Source organism: Nycticebus coucang, chromosome 10 (genome assembly GCF_027406575.1).
Source record: "Nycticebus coucang isolate mNycCou1 chromosome 10, mNycCou1.pri, whole genome shotgun sequence".
Lineage (NCBI taxonomy): Eukaryota > Metazoa > Chordata > Mammalia > Primates > Lorisidae > Nycticebus > Nycticebus coucang.
In genome coordinates, this window is record NC_069789.1 from 15,346,290 (window position 1) to 15,366,775 (window position 20,486).

Sequence of the window (20,486 nt, forward strand, 5' to 3'; positions counted from 1 at the left end):
ACCTCCCAACAAGACCAACCCACCTTCCCCGTAATGCTTATAAGGCACAAGTTTTTTCAATAAAGGGAGACTTGATCAGAAAACTGTCTTGTCTCCCTTTCTCGCACCCCTTGTTTGTTTTTCTCCTTTAGGTGGTTCCTGCGGCCCCCCATTGCTGTCCCGCGGGTCGGGACATCCTGGCGCCCAACAAGGGGTGATCGAGACCCCCTGGAGAACGCTTGCCTACGGAAGCCCCGCCGGGCACCCTTCGGAGCTGCAGCGAGGACCCGCGTGCACTCCCCATTCAGATCGCCTCAGTTCACCCACCGTGAGACGGATCAGAAGAGAAGGTAGGCAAACGATAACTTACAAGATTTCAAACATTTCACCCCTTTGTCTTGGCGGTTATTATTGGCTCTCCCGGATCTAATTCACTTACCAAGCTCACAGGGCCAAAGCGGGGAAGGACGAGAGGTACCCGTTTTGGCAGTGAGAACTCCAAAACACTTGGACTAGTTTTTCTGCCTAACACTCTCTAACAAACTCTGAGCTCGCTACGTCTTACACAGTCGTCCACCTCAAGGGCACTCCCAGGGACACTGCCTCCCAAAGGCTAAGCCTGAGGGCAGTAGGCAGCTGTCCTGCCTGAGAGGGTCCGAGCAGGCGGATTATACCTGCCAACCTATGACACGCGAGCAGAGATTGTAAGGCACAGGGAGAGTGGTCACAGAGAAACTTAAATTCCGAGTCGACTGGAGACTTGCGTGAACCGAGATCCTGAGAGAGCCATCCAGCCAACATAATGGGGAATTCGCTTAGTACACATGAAATGTTCCTTGATGGACTCAAAGGATCACTCAGAGTGCGAGGAGTAAGGTTTAAAAGAAAGGACCTTAAAGAATTTTTTAATTTTATTCATGAAACCTGCCCCTAGTTCCCTTTAGAGGGAACAATCAGCCAAAAACGCTGGGAACAAGTAGGAGATGCCTTGCAGGACTTTTACCACACCTTTGGTCCTGACAAAGTCCCAGTTACAGCCTTTTCCTACTGGAATTTAATTCACGACATGTTAAAAGTTCATTCACTAGATCCTGACATTCGAGATGTCATCAAGGTAGGAGAAGAAGTCCTTAAAGAGGCTTCTCGCCCTCCTTCCACCTGCCCCTTTGTCACGGTAGAAATTCCTGACAACCCCCCGGTTTCCCCTAAACCTCCGAACAGCCCCGACAACGCTCTTAAAACTCCAAAAACTATATGGGGCACCTTGTGACTGTAAGGGAGGAACAACTACAATAATACCCACCTCCCATACTAGCCAAGTTGATTGCAGCGGCAAAACCGCCTATTTAACTTTCACGTCACAGGTAGGAGGAGGACATAAACAAAACTGGCAGTGTGTTAATGCACCCAAAATAATACTCCCAGTTCAAAACAAACCAGGACCTTGTCCCACGGAGTGCGAAATAACCGATCAAATGCACTCTATGTGCTACAATAGTGTCCAACAGTGCACCCACACAAACGGCAACACATATCTAACAGCCATTTTACAAAGAACTTATTCTGGCTCCTTTGGAGGTGAGCTTGATTCTACTCATAACCTGGGACACTCCAAATATGCCCAAGCCTCCTGTTTAGGCACTATTGGCAAAAATGTTTGCTGGCCACTAAAACCACCAATTCACACATCTGATGGCGGTGGGCCATCAGATAGGGTAAGAGAAGATGTGGTCCAAAAACAAATTGAAAAAATAATTAAAGAAAAATATACTCCCCTACAATACCACCCCTTAGCTTTACCTAAATCTCGAGACATAGATCTCGACATCCAAACCTCTGATATTTTAGAAGCCACTTTCAAAGCTTTAAATAATTCCAACCCAACCCTCACGGCAAACTGCTGGCTATGTCTAACTCTTGGCACACCTATGCCCCTAGCCCTACTAACAAACACCTCCACTTCACATCTAAACAACTCACATCTAAACTGTAGCGACAGTCTACCTTTTAGAGTCCAACCTATAGAATTTACACAAACCCCTTGTATATACAAACCTCCCCAGAACAATGATTATGATGTAGACTTAGGAAGCATCACCTTCACAAACTGCTCCTCCATTTCTAACATCACCTCACACCGGTGCCCCCCTCCAGGACATGTTTTTGTATGCAGAGGAAATTTGGCCTACATGGCCCTACCAGGTAACTGGACAGGCTATTGCGTAACCGCCCAACTACTCCCTGATATCTCTATTATACTAGGAGATCAACCTGTTCCTCTCCCCAGTCCTGATTATATAGCTGGACATCCACGCTGTAAAAGAGCTATTCAACTTATCCCACTAATAGCAGGACTAGGCATCACTACAGCAGTAGCCACAGGAGTTACCGGAACAGGAATATCTATACATTCCTACCACAAACTGTCTCATCAACTAATAGAGGATGTCTCAGCTCTTTCTGAAACAATTCACGATCTTCAAGATCAAATAGACTCCCTAGCAGAAGTAGTCCTACAAAACCGTAGAGGCTTAGATCTCCTCACGGCAGAGCAGGGAGGTATCTGTTTGGCTTTACAGGAAAAATGCTGCTTCTACGCCAACAAGTCAGGCATTGTTCGAGACAAGATAAAAAACCTGCAAGACCAGCTTGAAGAAAGAAGAAAGGAACTTCGTGATAACCCCCTTTGGTCAGGACTCAATGGACTTCTTCCTTATCTCCTCCCACTCCTAGGCCCCCTATTAGGTTTTCTATTAGTCCTTTCCTTCGGCCCCTGGCTATTCAAAAAGGTCACCACTTTCATTAAACAACAAATAGACTCTGCCCTAGCAAAACCAATTCAAATTCACTACGATCGCCTGGCTCTGTCTGACCAAGAAACCGACTCTCATGGCTTCCCCTCATAATGAGGGCAGTGTATAGATCAGAGGTACACTTACCCATTCCTAATAAAAGGAAAAAAGGGTATGGGCACCGAGTTGAGTGCACAGCAAGGCATTGCAAGAGAAGGTCCCACAATCCTTCGACCTCCCGATCCCAAGGAGAAGTCAAATGAAGGATCAGACCCCCTCTGATTTTTCTCTGAGAGCAAACCTGGCTTGCATAGAGGTTGGTATCAAAAATTTCGCTTACCTCTCCTCTCCAAAAGATACTGCAAATAACAAATGTGGATCTGGGAAATCCACGAGAGGAGCCAGGTCACTACTCCCTCTCTCGGTTAATGCCCACCTCCTTAAAACAAAAAGGGAGGAGATGTCGGAAGCCATATAAGGTACAGCTTGGCCTTACTTCCTTTTTAAGTAAAAAAACAGTTTTACCTTTTCCCGGTAACTTTACCTGGCAACTAGCCAACCAATCACCTTATGCCCCATCTTACTTTCTCTAGCTAATCCCCAGTTAACAACTCCTCTGAACCTCCCAACAAGACCCACCCACCTTCCCCGTAATGCTTATAAGGCACACGTTTTTTCAATAAAGGGAGACTTGATCAGAAAACTGTCTTGTCTCCCTTTCTCGCACCCCTTGTTTGTTTTTCTCCTTTAGGTGGTTCCTGCGGCCCCCTGTTGCTGTCCCGCGGGTCGGGACACAATACAATTTTAAGAAATGTAAACAAATACCGAGGCATCACATTACTATTCAGTCATTAAAAAGCTGGAGATTTTATATCTCTTGTGTTTTCCTGGGTGGAGTTAAAGAACATTCTTCTTGTTCTCTCTCACCTTCTCTCCATCATGGGAGGGACCCACTTCCAACTTTCTCTGGAAGTGATTTAAACTTTCTCTTTATTCTTCTTAAATAAAATGTTTCTGTTATACTGAGACTTGTACATGTTACTTTTGCTTGCTATTCATGATGCTTGTTGTCATGACCCCTAAGGCCCTGGTCTCAGTTGCCACAGGAAGGAACCTGGCGTGACACAGATTAGAAGTACAAGCTTGCGGGAGGCAGGCTAACCTTAAGTGCAGGGTAGCCCAGAGCCACCGCCACAACAGCTATTTATTATGGTTATACACACCTGGTGTGGAGAGTTAAGGTAATTCCATATGAGGGCTGCATGCATAATGATTGTCATGTGCTCTCCTCATGTGTTCTTTCCCCACAACCCTCATGAGGAAGTACTAAGCATCCTTGTTTAACAAATGCTTACTAGAGAGTGACCAATCTTATCTCATTCTGGAACACTGAGTTACTTGGGGGATTGCCCCCAAGTCACAAAATGTCTCTTGGATTGCCAGGAGACTGCCCTGTTCTCAGCGTTTCCTTTTAATGTGATAAGAATCAGTAACTGTCCTTTGCAAGCATAGTATCCATTCCTCTACAGCTTGTCCTGCTCCAGTTTTATTTTCTGTTCCCATTCATTTTTGCTTTCAATTACTACCATGCCTTGGTTGAACTTTCTAGTTCAGCCTAATAATCAAACCAGATTAACTGGGTTCAGAGAAACAGAAGCCCTGACACAAACATCTTTTCTGGTGCAGTAGAACCTGGAAAGGAAAAAACTTCAAGTTTTTTCTGGTACAAAAGCCCCAGGAAAAAGACTCTCAGATGACACCTGCATTCCCCAGATTCCACATTAGATCCAAGTTTATGTCTTCCAGACTCCAACAGTTCCACATTAAGATGATGGTAGGCAAAGATTCCAGCAAATACTCACAGAACCTGAAAGGGGGGCACTCAACCGGCAGAGATCTCACAGACCACCAAGGCTTGTAGGAAAGCTTTTTATTGGCGAGGGAGGGATACTGCAGAGCAGCACCAAGGAGGAGAGAAAATAAGAGAGAGAGAGAGAGGAGAGAAGAGAAAGTGAGAGAGGAAGGGAGAGGGGAAGGGGGAATGGGGAGAGAGAGAGAGTGAGAGAGTGAGCTATATAGGTTCCATTAGGGAAAGTCTTAGAATGGTGATGGGATGGTAGAATAGCCAATAAGGTGTTACTGCTTTGGTGGGAAGAGCCCTTAGGGGCAGGTCATAAGTTTGAAATTTTCAGCGGGTAGCTGTAACTTTAAGAGTGAGACAGCTAATCTTGGTTAGTCCGTCAGGAAGGGGCTTTCTCTGGGACAATTACCTAACAGAACCTATTGACCAAGTGGCCAGAAACTTCTGACCTCCAAAACCCCTTTAGAGTAGTGAACGTGAGGATGGTCCAACAGGTAGGCCAAGCCCGCTTTTGATAACAGGAAGTAGCTAAGAGCAGTTGTTTTCTATTTTCCCTTCAATATTTCAGAGCCATATCTCTTCAGGGAGGGAATAAAAAGAGACATTCAGAAAGGAACTTCAGGGTGGCGCCTGTGGCTCGAAGGAGTAGGGCGCTGGCCCCATATGCTGGAGGTGGCTGGTTCAAACCCGGCCCTGGCCAAAAAAAAAAAAAAAAACAGAAAGGAACTTCAAGGGGAGTGGAAGGGAAGCTTGGTCTGTGGAACCAGGAAATCTGGAGGGCCCATAAGGATGTGAGCATAAGGTAACCTAGGTAACCAATTAACAATAGAAAGGCAATAATCAATGACCAATAGGAAAAAAACAATAATACCTGAGGGCACAGAGAAGCCTATGAAAAAGTTGCAACCAATTTCAAAGAAGTACTTATACTTCTGTACTGCCTTTGCGTCTTCATCTCTCTCACCTCTCCGTCATGAGAGGGACCCACTTTCAACACTCTTTGGAAGTCCTCTAAACTTTCTCTTTGTTGTTTATTAAAAAAAAAAAAAAAAAAGAAAAGAACATTCTCTTTACCTCAAGAATGGAAAAGGAAGAAACATATGTCCTCAATACTAATTTAAAACTAGTAGATGAACAGTAACAGGCCCACATGAGAGAAAAGTGCAATCAAGTTAAATTGGAGGGAGAGAAGAGGGGAGGGAGGCAGAAAGTTAAGTTTTCACCTAATGGGTACAATGTAAGGGTATATGGCACACCTCCTAGGTTAAGGACTCAACTACAACTTAGACAAAACCTAACAAATGCAAACAATATAATCTAATTGTCTATATTCTTATATTAATCCAAAATAAAAATAATAATGATGATAAAAAAAGAATATCATAAGGAAGAGAACAATAAAATAAAATAACTCTCCTGTCCTGTTATATGAGAGCTTAGCAAGGGACTTGCAGAATCTGCAGTTGGACAGATTTACAAACAGCACCTTAGTTATCTGGAATTCCAAATTAGCCCAAACATTAGACCAATATGGTTAAGCCCTTGTATGGGACCCTGAAAGGGAAAGATGTGGGGCCCCTAATCTGAACCACAGACTATCAAGATGACTTTGAAAAACTAATGCAAAGTCTTATTACTTCCTCCACTTTGGAGTTACCTGTCTTACAGAAAGAAGTTAAATAATACTAGTGGCCAAACCACAAAAGCTGAAAGAAGTGTGGCTGGCAGCTCCAGAAAGCCAGAGAGCCTACATACCTCACTACGTGTAGCTTGTCATGGGTCCCACAGCCAGCTGGAAGAACACCTATTGTGTGAAGCCCTCACCTGGGCATTCCAAGTTGTAAACCTAGATCCAACAGCAGAAAACTTCAACTACTCTGTGATAGCTGACATTCGGGAACTGATTGAAGTGGATAATGTGATGGAGGATGATTCTTGGAGGTTCAGTACCAATGAAGAATGAGTATTTTGCATGGACTACTTTGCCAATATTTTTGACTGGCTAGAGAGATGTCTTGGCCATGTAGAGGATAACTGCATCCTTTTTGACTGTCCAGGTCAGACTGAGTTGTACACTCATCTGCCTATGATGAAACATCTAGTGCAGGTTCTGGAGTAGTGGGAGTTCTGAGTCTGTGGAGTTTTTCTTGTTGATTCTCAGCTCATGGTGGAGTCATTCAAATTTATTTCTGCCATTTTGCAGCCTGGGGTGTCATGATCTCTCTAGAAATTCCACAAGTTAACATCATGACAAAAATGGATCTAATGAGTAAGAAAGCAAAAAAGGAAATTGAGAAATTTCTAGATGCAGACAGGTATTCTTTGTTAGAAGATTTTACAAGGACTATAAGGAGCAAAAGATTCATATGTTTATTAGCCATTTGTGTGTCTTCTTTAGAGAAAGTTTTATTCATCTCTCTTGCCCCATGATCTAAAGGACTGTTGACTCTTTTTATGTTTATTTGAGTTCTCTGTAGATCTTAGTTATCAAGCTTTTGTCTGATTCAAATATGCAAATATCCTTTCCCAACGTGTAGGTTATCTGCTTGCTTAGCTTGTTGTTGCCTTAAAGTAAAATTGAATAAAATTATCTGTAGGGTGGCGCCTGTGGCTCATTGAGTAGGGCACCGGCCCCATATACCAAGAGTGGTGGGTTAGAACTCGGCCCCAGCCAAACTGCAAAAAAAAAAAATAATAACTGGGCATTGTGGTGGGTGCTGAGTAGTCCCAGCTACTCAGGAGTCTGAGGAAAGAGAATCACCTAAACCCAAGAGCTGGAGGTTGCTGTGAGCTTTGATGCCACAACACTCTACTGAAGGCAACAAAGTGAGATTTTGTTTCTAAAAAAAAAAAAAAGACAAAAAATTAAAAAACTTGACTAATGCTATATGAGGACTGATTGATCACTATAGCATGGTTTGATATTTACCTTATACTCAGTCTGAGGAAGAAAGCATGAAATTGTATTAGAGCATATTGATTTTGCCATTTAATACAGTGAAAACTTGGAATTTAAAGAACCAAAGGAATGTGAAGATAAGTCTTCCTCTATGTTTAATGAATATTTTCAAGAATGCCAGGGTGGCTTATCAATACTCTCAATTAATGTGAATGGTTTAAATTGTCCTTTAAAGAGGCATAGGTTGGCGGACTGGATACAAAAACTCAAGCCAGATATCTGCTGCATCCAAGAATCGCATCTTACATTAAAAGACAGGTATAGACTCAAGGTGAAGGGATGGTCACCTTTATTCCAGGCAAATGGAAAGCAGAAAAAAGCAGGCATTGCAAACCTGTTCGCAGACGCAATAGGCTTTAAACCAACCAAAATAATTAAGGATAAGGATGGACACTTCATATTTCTTAAAGGTAATACTCAATATGATGAGATCTCAATTATTAATATTTATGCACCCAACCACAATGCACCTCAATTTATAAGAGAAACTCTAACAGACATGAGCAACTCGATTTCCTCCACTTCCATAGTAGTTGGAGATTTTAACACCCCTTTAGCAGTCCTGGATAGATTCTCTAAAAAGAAGCTAAGCAAAGAAATTTTAGATTTAAACTCAACCATTCAACATCTGGACTTACCAGACATCTACAGAACATTTCATCCCCAAAAAACTGAATACACATTCTTCTCATCAGCCCACGGAACATACTCCAAAATAGACCACATCCTCGGCCACAAATCTAACCTCAGCAAATTAAAAAAAATAGAAAGTATTCCTTGCATCTTCTCAGACCATCATGGAATAAAAGTTGAACTAAATAACAACAGGAACCTGCATACCCATACTAAAACATGGAAGCTAAACAACCTATGGTGAAGGATACATGGGTTATAGACGAGATTAAGAAGGAAATCACCATATTTTTGGAACAAAACAACAATCAAGACACAAATTACCAGAACATCTGCGATACTGCAAAGGCAGTCCTAAGAGGGAAATTCATAGCACTGCAAGCCTTCCTCAAGAAAATGGAAAGAGAGGAAGTCAATAACTTAAGGCAACATCTCAAGCAACTGGAGAAAGAAGAACACTTCAACCCCAAATGCAGCACAAGAAAAGAAATAACCAAAATCAGAGCAGAATTAAATGAAATTGAAAACAAAAGAATTATACAACAGATCAATAAATCCAAAAGCTGTTTTTTTGAAAAGATCAATAAAATAGATAAAACTGTGGCCAACCTAACCAGGAAAAAAAGAGTAAAATCTCTAATTTCATCAATCAGAAATGGTAATGATGAAATAACAACAGACCCCTCAGAATTAAAAAAATCCTTAACGAATACTACAAGTAACTCTACTCTCAGAAATATGAAAATCTGAAAGAAATCGACCAATACCTGGAGGCACGCCACCTACAAAGACTTAGCCAGAACGAAGTGGAAATGTTGAACAGGCCTGTATCAAGTTCAGAAATAACATCAACTATACAAAATCTCCTTAAAAAGAAAAGCCCAGGACAAGATGGCTTTACGTCAGAATTCTACCAAACATTTAAAGAAGAACTAGTACCTATACTACTAAACCTCTTCCAAAATATAGAAAAAGAAGGAATATTACCCAGCACATTCTACAAAGCAAACATCACCTTCATCCCCAAACCAGGGAAAGACCCAACAAGAAAAGAAAATTATAGACCAATATCACTAATGAATATAGATGCTAAAATACTCAATAAGATCCTAACAAACAGAATCCAACAACACATCAAAAAAATTATACACCATGACCAAGTCGGACTTATCCCAGGGTCTCAAGGCTGGTTCAATATAGATAAATCTATAAATGTAATTCAACACATAAACAAACTTACAAATAAAGACCATATGATTCTTTCAATTGATGCAGAAAAAGCTTTTGATAATATCCAGCATCCTTTCATGATCAGAGCACTTAAGAAAATTGGTATAGAAGGGACATTTCTTAAACTAATAGAGGCCATCTACAGCAAACCCACAGCCAATATTGTATTGAATGGAGTTAAATTGAAATCATTTCCACTTAGATCAGGAACCAGGCAAGGTTGCCCATTGTCTCCATTGCTCTTTAACATTGTCATGGAAGTTTTAGCCATTGCAATTAGGGAAGAAAAGGTGATCAAGGGTATCCACATAGGGTCAGAAGAGATCAAACTTTCACTCTTTGCAGATGATATGATCGTATATCTGGAAAACACTAGGGATTCTACTACAAAACTTTTAGAAGTGATAAAGGAATATAGCAATGTCTCAGGCTACAAATTCAACACCCATAAATCTGTAGCCTTTATATATACCAACAATAACCAAGCCGAACAAACAGTCAAGGACTCTATTCCTTTCACAGTAGTGCCAAAGAAGATGAAATATTTGGGAGTATACCTAACAAAGGACATGAAAGATCTCTACAAAGAGAACTATGAAACTCTAAGAAAAGAAATAGCCGAAGATGTTAACAGATGGAAAAACATACCATGCTCATGGCTGGGAAGAATCAACATTGTTAAAATGTCCATACTGCTCAACCAATATATAATTTTCATGCAATTCCTATTAAAGCTCCATTGTCATACTTTAAAGATCTTGAAAAATTAATACTTCATTTTATATGGAATCAGAAAACTCAAATAGCCAAAACATTACTGAGCAATAAAAACAAAACAGGAGGAATCATGCTACCAGACCTGAGACTGTACTATAAATCCATAGTGATCAAAACAGCATGGTACTGGCACAAAAGCAGAGAAGTAGATGTCTGGAACAGAATAGAGAACCAAGAGATGGATCCAGCTACTTACCATTATTTGATCTTTGACAAGCCAATTAAAAACATTCAATGGGGAAAAGATTCCCTATTTAACAAATGGTGCTGGGTAAACTGGCTGGCAACCTGTAGAAGATTGAAACTGGAACCACACCTTTCACCATTAACTAAGATAGACTCTCACTGGATAAAAGATTTAAACTTAAGACATGAAACTATAAAAATACTTGAAGAAAGTGCAGGGAAAACTCTTGAAGGAATTGGCCTGGGTGAATATTTTATGAGGAGGACTCCCCAGGCAATTGAAGCAGTATCAAAAATACACTACTGGGACCTGATCAAACTAAAAAGCTTCTGCACAGCCAAGAACATAGTGAGTAAAGCAAGCAGACAGCCATCAGAATGGGAGAAAATATTTCTAGGTTATACCTCCGATAAAGGTCTAATAACCAGAATCCACAGAGAACTCAAATGTATTAACAAGAAAATAACACATGACCCCATCTCAGGGTGGGCAAGGGATTTGAAGAGAAACTTCTCTAAAGAAGACCGACGCAAGATCTACAAACACATAAAAAAAAGCTCAACATCCTTAATCATCAGAGAAATGCAAATCAAAACTACTCTGAGATATCACCTAACCCCAGTAAGAGTAGCCCACATAACAAAATCCCAAAACCAGAAATGTTGGTGTGGATGTAGAGGAAAGGGCACACTTCTACACTGCTGGTGGGAATGCCCACTAATACATTCCTTCTGGAAGGATGTTTGGAGAACACTTAGAGACCTAAAAATAGACCTACCATTCTATCCTATAATTCCTTTACTAGGTTTATACCCAGAAGACCAAAAGTCACAATATAACAAAGACATCTGTACCAGAATGTTTATTGCAGCCCAATTCATAATTGCTAAGTCATGGAAGAAGCCCAAGTGCCCATGGACCCACGAATGGACTAGCAAATTGTGGTACATGTATACCATGGAATACTATGCAGCCTTAAAGAAAGATGGAGACTTTACCTCTTTCATGTTTACATGGATGGAGCTGGAACATATTCTTCTTAGCAAAGTATTTCAGGAATGGAAGAAAAAGTATCCAATGTACTCAGCCCTACTATGAAGCTAAATTATAGCTTTCACATGAAGACTATAATCCAACTATAGCTTAAGACTATGGGGAAAGGGCCAAGGAAGGGGAAGGGAGGGGGGAGGTTTTGGTGGAGGGAGGGTAATAGATGGGGCCACATCTATGGTGCATCTTAGAATGGGTACAGGTGATTGCACTAATGTACACAGCTATGATTTAACAATAAAAAAAAGAAAGAAAGAAAAAGAATGTCAGGGTGGATGAAGAGTATACTAGAAAATAACTACATATGAAGAGCTGTCACCATACCAGCAGAACGTTCTTTTTTCTCTTCAAAGTATGCAATAGCAGATATATACTTATTTTAATGGAAAAATGGTACTTGGCTCTTTATCAGAAGCAGGTCTGAATCAAGTTCTGAGTTATTCTGAAACTGTTGCTATTTAAAGAATAATATTTTAGTATTATTTCAACAGCAACAATTTAGATTTTAAAAGCTCAAATTGAGATGATTGCACATGGATTTGTATATAACATAAATTACTACCTCTGCTACAGTTAAGGCTAGTCTGACCTTATTTTTACTGTTTGTATTGTTTTTCAGGGCCAGGAATTAGAATAACATGTTCATGTATGTCCAAGAGAAAACTTTGGAAGCATATAAAATCATTGCTCATTTGTATCTTCTGATTTTCCTACACTGAAAATGTATTATTTGTATAATTAAACATTCAAAATAACTAAAATTTGAATAAATTAATAAATAACAAGAAAAACAAGGAATGAGACTTGGAGTCTTCATGTAGATGCTGGGGGACATCCCACAACCAGTGTCATACTCATCAAAGCCATTGAACAATATTATAAGAAAATGGACTCTGCCTCTGAGCAATAGCAACTACTTGTGAGTTGTTATTAAAGACTTGTCTATTCTCAGTCCTGTCACCTGTACCAGCTGAAAAGAATGAATCTTTGAATCTTTTCACTGGCAGAAGAGCTTTATGAACAGCAAAGAGCTGGATATGTGGCGGTCACAAATGCACTGCAACCGAGGACTATGTTTGTTGCCAATTCCTTAATCAGAGCTCTTCAGTTACCCAGAGGAAACTGATAAACATTAGGAAGACTCTAAGTATATTTTATCATTGTGCATGTCCGTGGTGCCATTTGGAAAGAAAGAGAGCTCCTGATGATAGAAAATAAGGATATTAAGTAAGCCACTGAAATAATGGCCCTAATATAGGCCATGGCTTAAAAGATGTTAGGCATAGGATAGAAATGGGGTGGTGGTTATAGGAAAGGAGAGGAGGCCAGTCTCAGGACAAAGGGAGTTTATTAGGGGAAAGAATAGAAATGAAGTGTGAGCCAAGGTCAGCCCTTCCCCTCCTGGTTTCAAGCATCTTTATCAAGCTATAGCAAAATATAGCAAGAATGTGGATGGGGGGTAGCCATGGGAGGAACTATCTCCTACTGAGAAGCTATTATTGGGGTGGAAATTCCACACTCTGCCACCTTACTGGAGTGATTGCCCTAACTGAATATACTGGAGGCGTAGGACTTTAACCATTGTTCTATGGTTCAATCTCTAGGCCTCCTTTGTGGCCACTGTTCTGTGGTTTGAACTTTGGCTCAATTCTCAGCCCTGTTTCTTTAAGTGCTATCTCACTAAAATGGTCATGCTTATGCTAAGGGGATATCTAAGGTTTGAGGATCCCTTTCCCACATAACTGAACCCAAATGGATGGCCAGCATTGCAAAAAGAAATCAGGCCACTGGCAGAGCTGCTAGGCAATGGTTCTTAACCTGTGGGTCACAACCCCTTTGGGGGTCAAACAACCCCTTCACAAGGGTCGCCTAAGACCATTGGAAAATACATATTCCTGATGGTCTTAGGAACCAAGACATCACTCCTCTATCCGTCTCCAGGTGGTCCGTCCACATGCAATACAAGGCGTGATGACATCACTGTGCCAACCCCATCACATAACACCCCATACAAATACAGGTGTATGTGACAGGGTTGGCGCCATAATGTACTTATGCAGACCAGTCACACATGTGTAGAAAGCAGCTGCTGTGTTGAAAGCAGCAATATTGGGGCAGTGCCTATGGCTCAGCGGGTAGGGCACCAGCCCCATATATCAAGGGTGGTGGGTTCAAACCCAGTCCTGGCCAGACTGCAACAAAAAAATAGCCGGGCATTGTGGCAGGCACCTGTAGTCCCAGCTATTTGGGAGGCTGAGGCAAGAGAATTGCCTAAGCCCAGGAGTTGGAGGTTACTCATGGCACTCTACTGAGGGCAATAAAGTAAGACTCTGTCTCTAAAAAAAAAAAAAAGAAAGAAAAAAAGAAAGAAAGAAAAAATAAAGCAGCAATATTGGAGGTAAAATGACACTTCATGAATTATAATCATGTACTGTAAAATCGTCAACTATGGCATATGTATATATATATACACACACACATATATATGTCCAGGGCAGCACCTATGGCTCAAAGGAGTAGGGCGCTGGCCCCATATACCAAATTTTAATGAACTGTATTGACTGAACTATGCCATGTATCATCTTTTGTATTATTAAAGCTATTGTCATATATTATTTTCATTGGCAAACCATCCCATGATAATGGATCGTGTAGAGAAGAACATTAAGAAAAGAAAATATAGGGGTGACTCCTGTGGCTCAGCTGGTAGGGCACCGGCCCCATATACCGAGGGTGGCAGGTTCAAACCCAGCCCTGGCAAAGTGCAACAAAAAAAATAGCTGGGCGTTGTGGTGGGCATCTGTAGTCCCAGCTATTCGAGAGGCTGAGGCAAAGGAGTCAACTAAGCACAGGAGTTGGAGGTTGCTGTGAGCTGTGACACCATACCAAGGGCAATAAAGTGAGATTCTGTCTCTAAAAAAAAAAGAAAGAAAGAAAAAATATAGTGAGGATTTTTTTACAGTACGGTTTTACCTCAATAATTACAACAGGAATTGAGAAACCACTATATGTTATATCTTTCTATGAAGCCGAACAAACTAAAATGCCATTTTGATAGCAAGCATCTGAGCTTTGCTGGCAAGGATACCAACTATTTTAGAAGCAAATCTGATGGATTCAAGCCAGACTTGACACTGGTGGCAAGTACCACAAACAAAATGTAGCAGCTGTTGAAGCTTCATATTTGGTGGCACTCAGAATCACCAGAGCTATGAAACCTCACATCACTGCTGAGGATTTACTGTTGCCAGTGGTCAAAGACATTGTTCAAGTTATGATAGAGATGAATTTGTTACAAAATTGAGTGCAATTTCCTTATCTAACCACACTGTCCACAGAAGAATAGATGACATGTCTGCTGATATTCTTGATCAGGTAATCCAGGAAATTAAATCTGCTCCACTTCCAATATTTAGTATCCAGCTTGATGAATCTACAGATGTTGCAAACTGTTCACAGTTACTGGTTTACATAAGGTATATTAATGATGGAAAATTTAAAGATGAGTTTCTTTTTTGCAAACCTCTTGAAATGACATCTACTGCATGTGATGTATTTGACACAGTTGGTTCATTTCTGAAAGAGCATAAGATCTCTTGGGAAAAGGTTTGTGTTGTTTGCACAGATGGTGCTCCAGCTATGCTTGGATGTCAATTTGGATTTCAATGTTTGGTACTGAATGAGTCACCAAAAGTCATCAGAATGCACTGTATGATTCATTGGCAAATATTAGCAACTAAGATGCTGCCTCAAGAGTTACAAGAAGTAATGAAAAGTGTCATAAGTTCTGTCAATTTTGTAAAGGCAAGCACTTTAAATAGTCGGCTGTTTTCACAATGGTGCGATGAGATGGATGCGCTGAATAATGCTCTGCTATTTCACAGAGATGGTTGTCAAGAGGAAAAATTTTAAAACATGATTTTGGGCTTCGTGATGAACTCAAAATGTTTTTTAATCAGAAAGCAAGACTGCAGTTCAAAGTACTTTTCAGTGATAAAAGTGAACTGCAGAAAATAGCTTATCTGGTTGACATCTTTGCCATCTTGAATGAGTTAAATTTATCACCACAAGAACCAAATGCAACATGCCTTGATTTGTCTGAAAAGATCTGATCATTCCAAATGAAACTTCAGCTTTGGCAAAAAAAAAGAAAAATGGATGAAAATAAAATTTACATGTTGCCTACCTTACCTGCTTTCTTTGAGGAACATGACATTAAACTAGACAAAAGGATTATGATGATAATTTCTGTGAAAGAACACCTGCACATGCTTGCAGACGAAATTTCATCATACTTTCCAAATCTGCCTGACACCCCATTTGCATTTGCCAGAAGTCCATTCCCAGTCAAAGTTGAGGAAGTTCCTGAGACAGCACAAGAGGAGTTCATTGAACTTATTAACAGCAATGCAGTGAGAACTGATTTCTCTACACTGCCAGTTACAAAATTCTGGATCAAGTGTTCACAGTCATATCTTGTTCTGTCTAAGACTGTGTTGAACCTTCTTCTTCCATTTCCAACAACATATCTTTGTGAAACAGGGTTTTCCAATTTGTTGGTTATCAAATCTAAATACAGAAGTAGAATTGTGGAAGATGATCTTCATTGTGCTTTTGCAAAGACTGCCCTGAGAATTTCTGATCTGGTGAAACATATGCAATCTCAACCTTCCCACTGATGTTGGCTTTTTATGCAAACTGTCACAAAATGTAGCAATGTAGTTTACTGTTGTTATATTAAGACTGTTACATAATTACATATTATTATATAATGTTATATAATTACATTTTTTGTGATTAATCACTATGCTTTAATTATGTTCAATTTGTAACAATGAAAATATATCCCTCATATTAGATATTTACATTACAATTCATAACACTAGAAAAATTAGAGTTATGAAGTAGCAACAAAAATAATTTTATGGTTGGTGGTCACCACAACATAAGGAACTGTATTAAAGGGTTGCAGCATTAGGAGGGTTGAGAACCACTGTGCTAAGGAAACTGCTGGAGATTATTAGTTCCTCAGAGCCTTGATACACTGGCTAGATTTAGATCCTCTATAAAACTAAAGATTAAGGTTCAATCTGTGCAATGGCATATTTAAATGGGGACAGGATTGTCACGAACTCATTCTCCTGCCTGAGGCCTTGGTTCAGCCTCTTCTGGGGCACCTGCATGAATGCACACATTAGGGGCATGATGGCTCTTAATGGATTTGGTGGGTTATTACTTGAGAATATCCCACTTGCAATAAACTGTTTATTTGCTTGGGGCAGTCCAAGAACAGAAAGGTGACTCACTGCACAGGAAGCCCTGCATATGGGAACACACCTTTGGTGACTGGCAATTCCACTAAGACACCCAGGTTTGTATTAGGAGATACATTTTCAGGCTAGATAGAGGCTTGTACTACCTAAATGAAGAGGGGCATCTTAAGCTACCAGAATCTTTCCAAAGGAACTCACTTTGAGATAGGCTCCTGCCAGGAGCTACTGGCCCAGGTCATGTGTTGCATGTGGTTCTTTCAAGTGGTCGATGATGCAGAGTATAGATTATTGTTGTATAGAGTATTCCTTATTGAAATAGTATGCAATGCGGCACCTGTGGCTCAGTGAGTAGGGCGCCGGCCCCATATACTGAGGGTGGCGGGTTCAAACCCAGCCCCGGCCAAACTGCAACAAAAAAATAGCCGGGCGTTGTGGCGGGCGCCTGTAGTCCCAGCTGCTCGGAGGCTGAGGCAGGAGAATCGCGGAAGCCCAAGAGTTAGAGGTTGCTGTGAGCCAAGTGATGTCATGGCACTCTACCCGAGGGCGGTACAGTGAGACCCTGTCTCTACAAAAAAAAAAAAAAATAGTATGCAATAAAGGGGACTACAAGCTCCTATGGTGGCAAGTAGCAAACTTCTTTATTTCTACCTGGCATATACAGCCAATTCTGCACATACACATTGTTAATCAATAATCACACAATCACTTCATAGGTAAATTGTAAAAACAAATTAACATTTCCCTGGAGTCTGCTAATCTACTGATCAACTGATACTCATTCTTCTAAACTTTCTATTATATTTAAAAATAGTAATCTTGGAAAAACATGCTGTTAGCCATTTTCCCGTAAACCAATAAGTCACAAGACTGCTGTGGGGGAAAAGGTTGATTCTTCACCTGCCCTCTGGGCCCTTCACCATCTGGAGGCCGTTAACACTATCTTCCTAAGACACAGCCCATGATTCCTAAGACATACCAATGACATGCTTGCACACCTCAGCCTCTGGGGCCAGCATCTGATCACAGGAATTTCACCTCCTCAGTGATCAGGCTTAACGGCTTCAATAGAATTCTGCCTCAGTTTCTTCCTGGTTGTGTAAAGAAAGACTTTGTCCTTGCTCACTCTCAGAATGGTGGGTACAGAGGCATATAGGCTTTTCACCTACATCATGCAGGCCTTTGCTGAGTTCCTAACAAGCATATGCCAGGGTAGAACAGAAACAGGGCTCTGAGGACAAGGACAATGGGATAATAAGCATCAGCAGTACAGGGATGAGGCCAACCACATGGAAAATGGCATGTTGGTGATGGATGCTGTGGGCAGTCAGCTGCAAAGACTGAGCATATCAGCAGGCATGCCATGGTTGATAGCACCCATAAGTACATCTATGGTGACCTGGGCATTTTACAAGAGTGGTGACAGACCACCTCTTTCTAGTAGAGACAATCCATCAAGGAAGCCAATTCTTACATTTTGGAATTGAAGCAAGAAACCCATATAAAGTGAAATTGGTTGTCGCCATTTGCCCTCCTCTGGATAAAGGTAGCCCCTAAAAGCAGGTTTAGGTTAAATCCCTACAGAATCATTTATAAAAGACCCTTTCTAGCCTCTTGAGGTAAATATGATATTATAACCATGAGTAAAGAAAGCAGACTAAAGCAATTTCATCAAACGAGTGAGTCAGATGCTAACTGCTATGCATGAATTCACCTCTTTCAGATCCTTGCCTCATTTGGAAGCAGAGAAATGGAAGAGACTCTATGAATTACCTCTAACAACTCACACCTCGTTAAAATTATCAGATGTAAAACCTTGGGTCCATCACACCAAACTAAATAGTTATCCCATGGAAAAAGAAGACCCAAGCCTTCAGTGAAGGCCCCAGCCTTTAGACAATACAAAGTATCTGTTAAAAAAAGAGGAGGGAAATGAAAGTGTTGATATTTTTTGCTAAGCTTTCTTTGAGTATTTTTCCTGTGTATAGGATGGAGAGATAACTCCTTACTGAGGATTTCCCCAGGCTAGTGCCTCTTCTAGAGGGTCTGGATGCCCATCACTATCAGCCAACTGCAGACATGAGGATTATGTCTAAAAAGCTTTTTTATCATATGGCCAGCACTTCTGGAGAATAGTCAGAGTAGCATCTCTGACACTGTTCTGCCCTTCCATTTCAAAACCACAGTTTCATACATAAAGGTTCAAAGCAAAGACCATAAACAATAATAAACTATGATCAGCATAACTCATGATCACAATATTTCTAATTCAAAAGTTAATCTCCTAAATCAATCATCCTTAGCTACTCAAGATATACATCTTAACGGTGGGAGCAAAATTTACAAAACAAGAATGGAAGACCTGAGATGAAAGGCTCGTAGAATCTAAACTGACCAGACCAGTTGTGTTGTGTCCGCCCTAGCCTGACTGACTCCATCTTATTCTCGCTACATGAGCTAACATTTCTGCTGATCTGTCTTGCTGCTGGGTTTGTCATCCTAAACCTCATTTGGTGTAAGATTCATAAATATGATTTCCAAATTTACAAAAACCAAGTTCTTGGATCACTGAAAGGATGTGTTTTGTTTTGTTTTGTTTTGTTTGAGACAGAGCCTCAAGCTGTCGCCCTAAGTAGAATGCTGTGGCATCACAGCTCACAGTAACCTCCAATTCCTGGGCTCAAGTGATTCTCTTGTCTCAGCTCCCAAGTAGCTGGGACCACAGGCGCCCTCCACAATGCCTGGCTATTTTTTGGTTGCAGCCATCATTGTTGTTGGCAGGCCCATGCTGGATTTGAACTCTCCAGCTCAGGTGTAGGTGGCTGGTACCTTAGCCACTTGAGCCACAGGTGCCAAGCCTGAAAGGGTGTGATTAATAGCTGCCTGCTCAGAGGTCCCATGTTTCTTTCTTATCTAACCATATTGAGTAAGCCATATTCATGGCTATAGTTGTTGTTTATGGTTTTGCACCTGTAATCTGTTACATTTGGTATTTTTATAAATCTACTACCAAAGCTTTGCAAAGACATATATAGGTATAAAACTTCCATCTAAAACATTGCCCCAGGCTTGGCACCTGTAGATCAGCAGCTAGTGCGCCAGCCACATATACCAGAGCTGGCGGGTTTGAATCCAGCCGGGCCTGCCAAACAGCAATGACAACTGCAACCAAAAAATAGCACAGCATTGTGGCAGGCGCCTGTAGTCCCAGCTACTTGGGAGGCTGAGGCAAGAGAATTGCTTAAGCCGAAGACATTGACATTGCTGTGAGCTGTGACACCATAAAACTCTACACAGGGAAACATAGTGAGACTGTCTCAAAAATAAATAAATAAAATAAATAAAACATTGCCCCAATTCAGCAGGAAATAATTTGATGACTATTGCCCCTCCTTTCTCTTATAGATATGAAAGGGTAAAATTGACAGTGGGAAATATGTAACAGAGAATGACCTGAAGGGTAAAAATGTTTTTTTTTTTTTGTTGTTGTTGTTCTCTTTTTAAAACCTCCCCCACTCACTTTGGGAATTGAAACCTGCATTCCTGCCTCAGGCCAATGGCTGGGAGGAGCACAGTAGTGTCCTTTGCTCCCCTCATTCTGGCAGAGATCATGGGATTGTCTTCACTGGAGATGGAATGAATCACAATATAGTCAAACAGGAAATAAACTGAAGCCGAAAACCTTCCCATTAAAATCTCTATTTTTCTGCTTATGATTAGGATGATGGCATTTTAATATGGGAGCCTC

The 20,486-nt window shown here is 40.9% G+C and overlaps 1 pseudogene; it reads left to right on the forward strand.

Moving 5' to 3' along the window:
• The window catches only part of LOC128596340 (GPN-loop GTPase 3-like), a 33,289-nt pseudogene extending 13,132 nt beyond the window's left edge, over positions 1–20,157 (forward strand).
• The last annotated feature ends 329 nt before the right edge of the window (positions 20,158–20,486 follow it).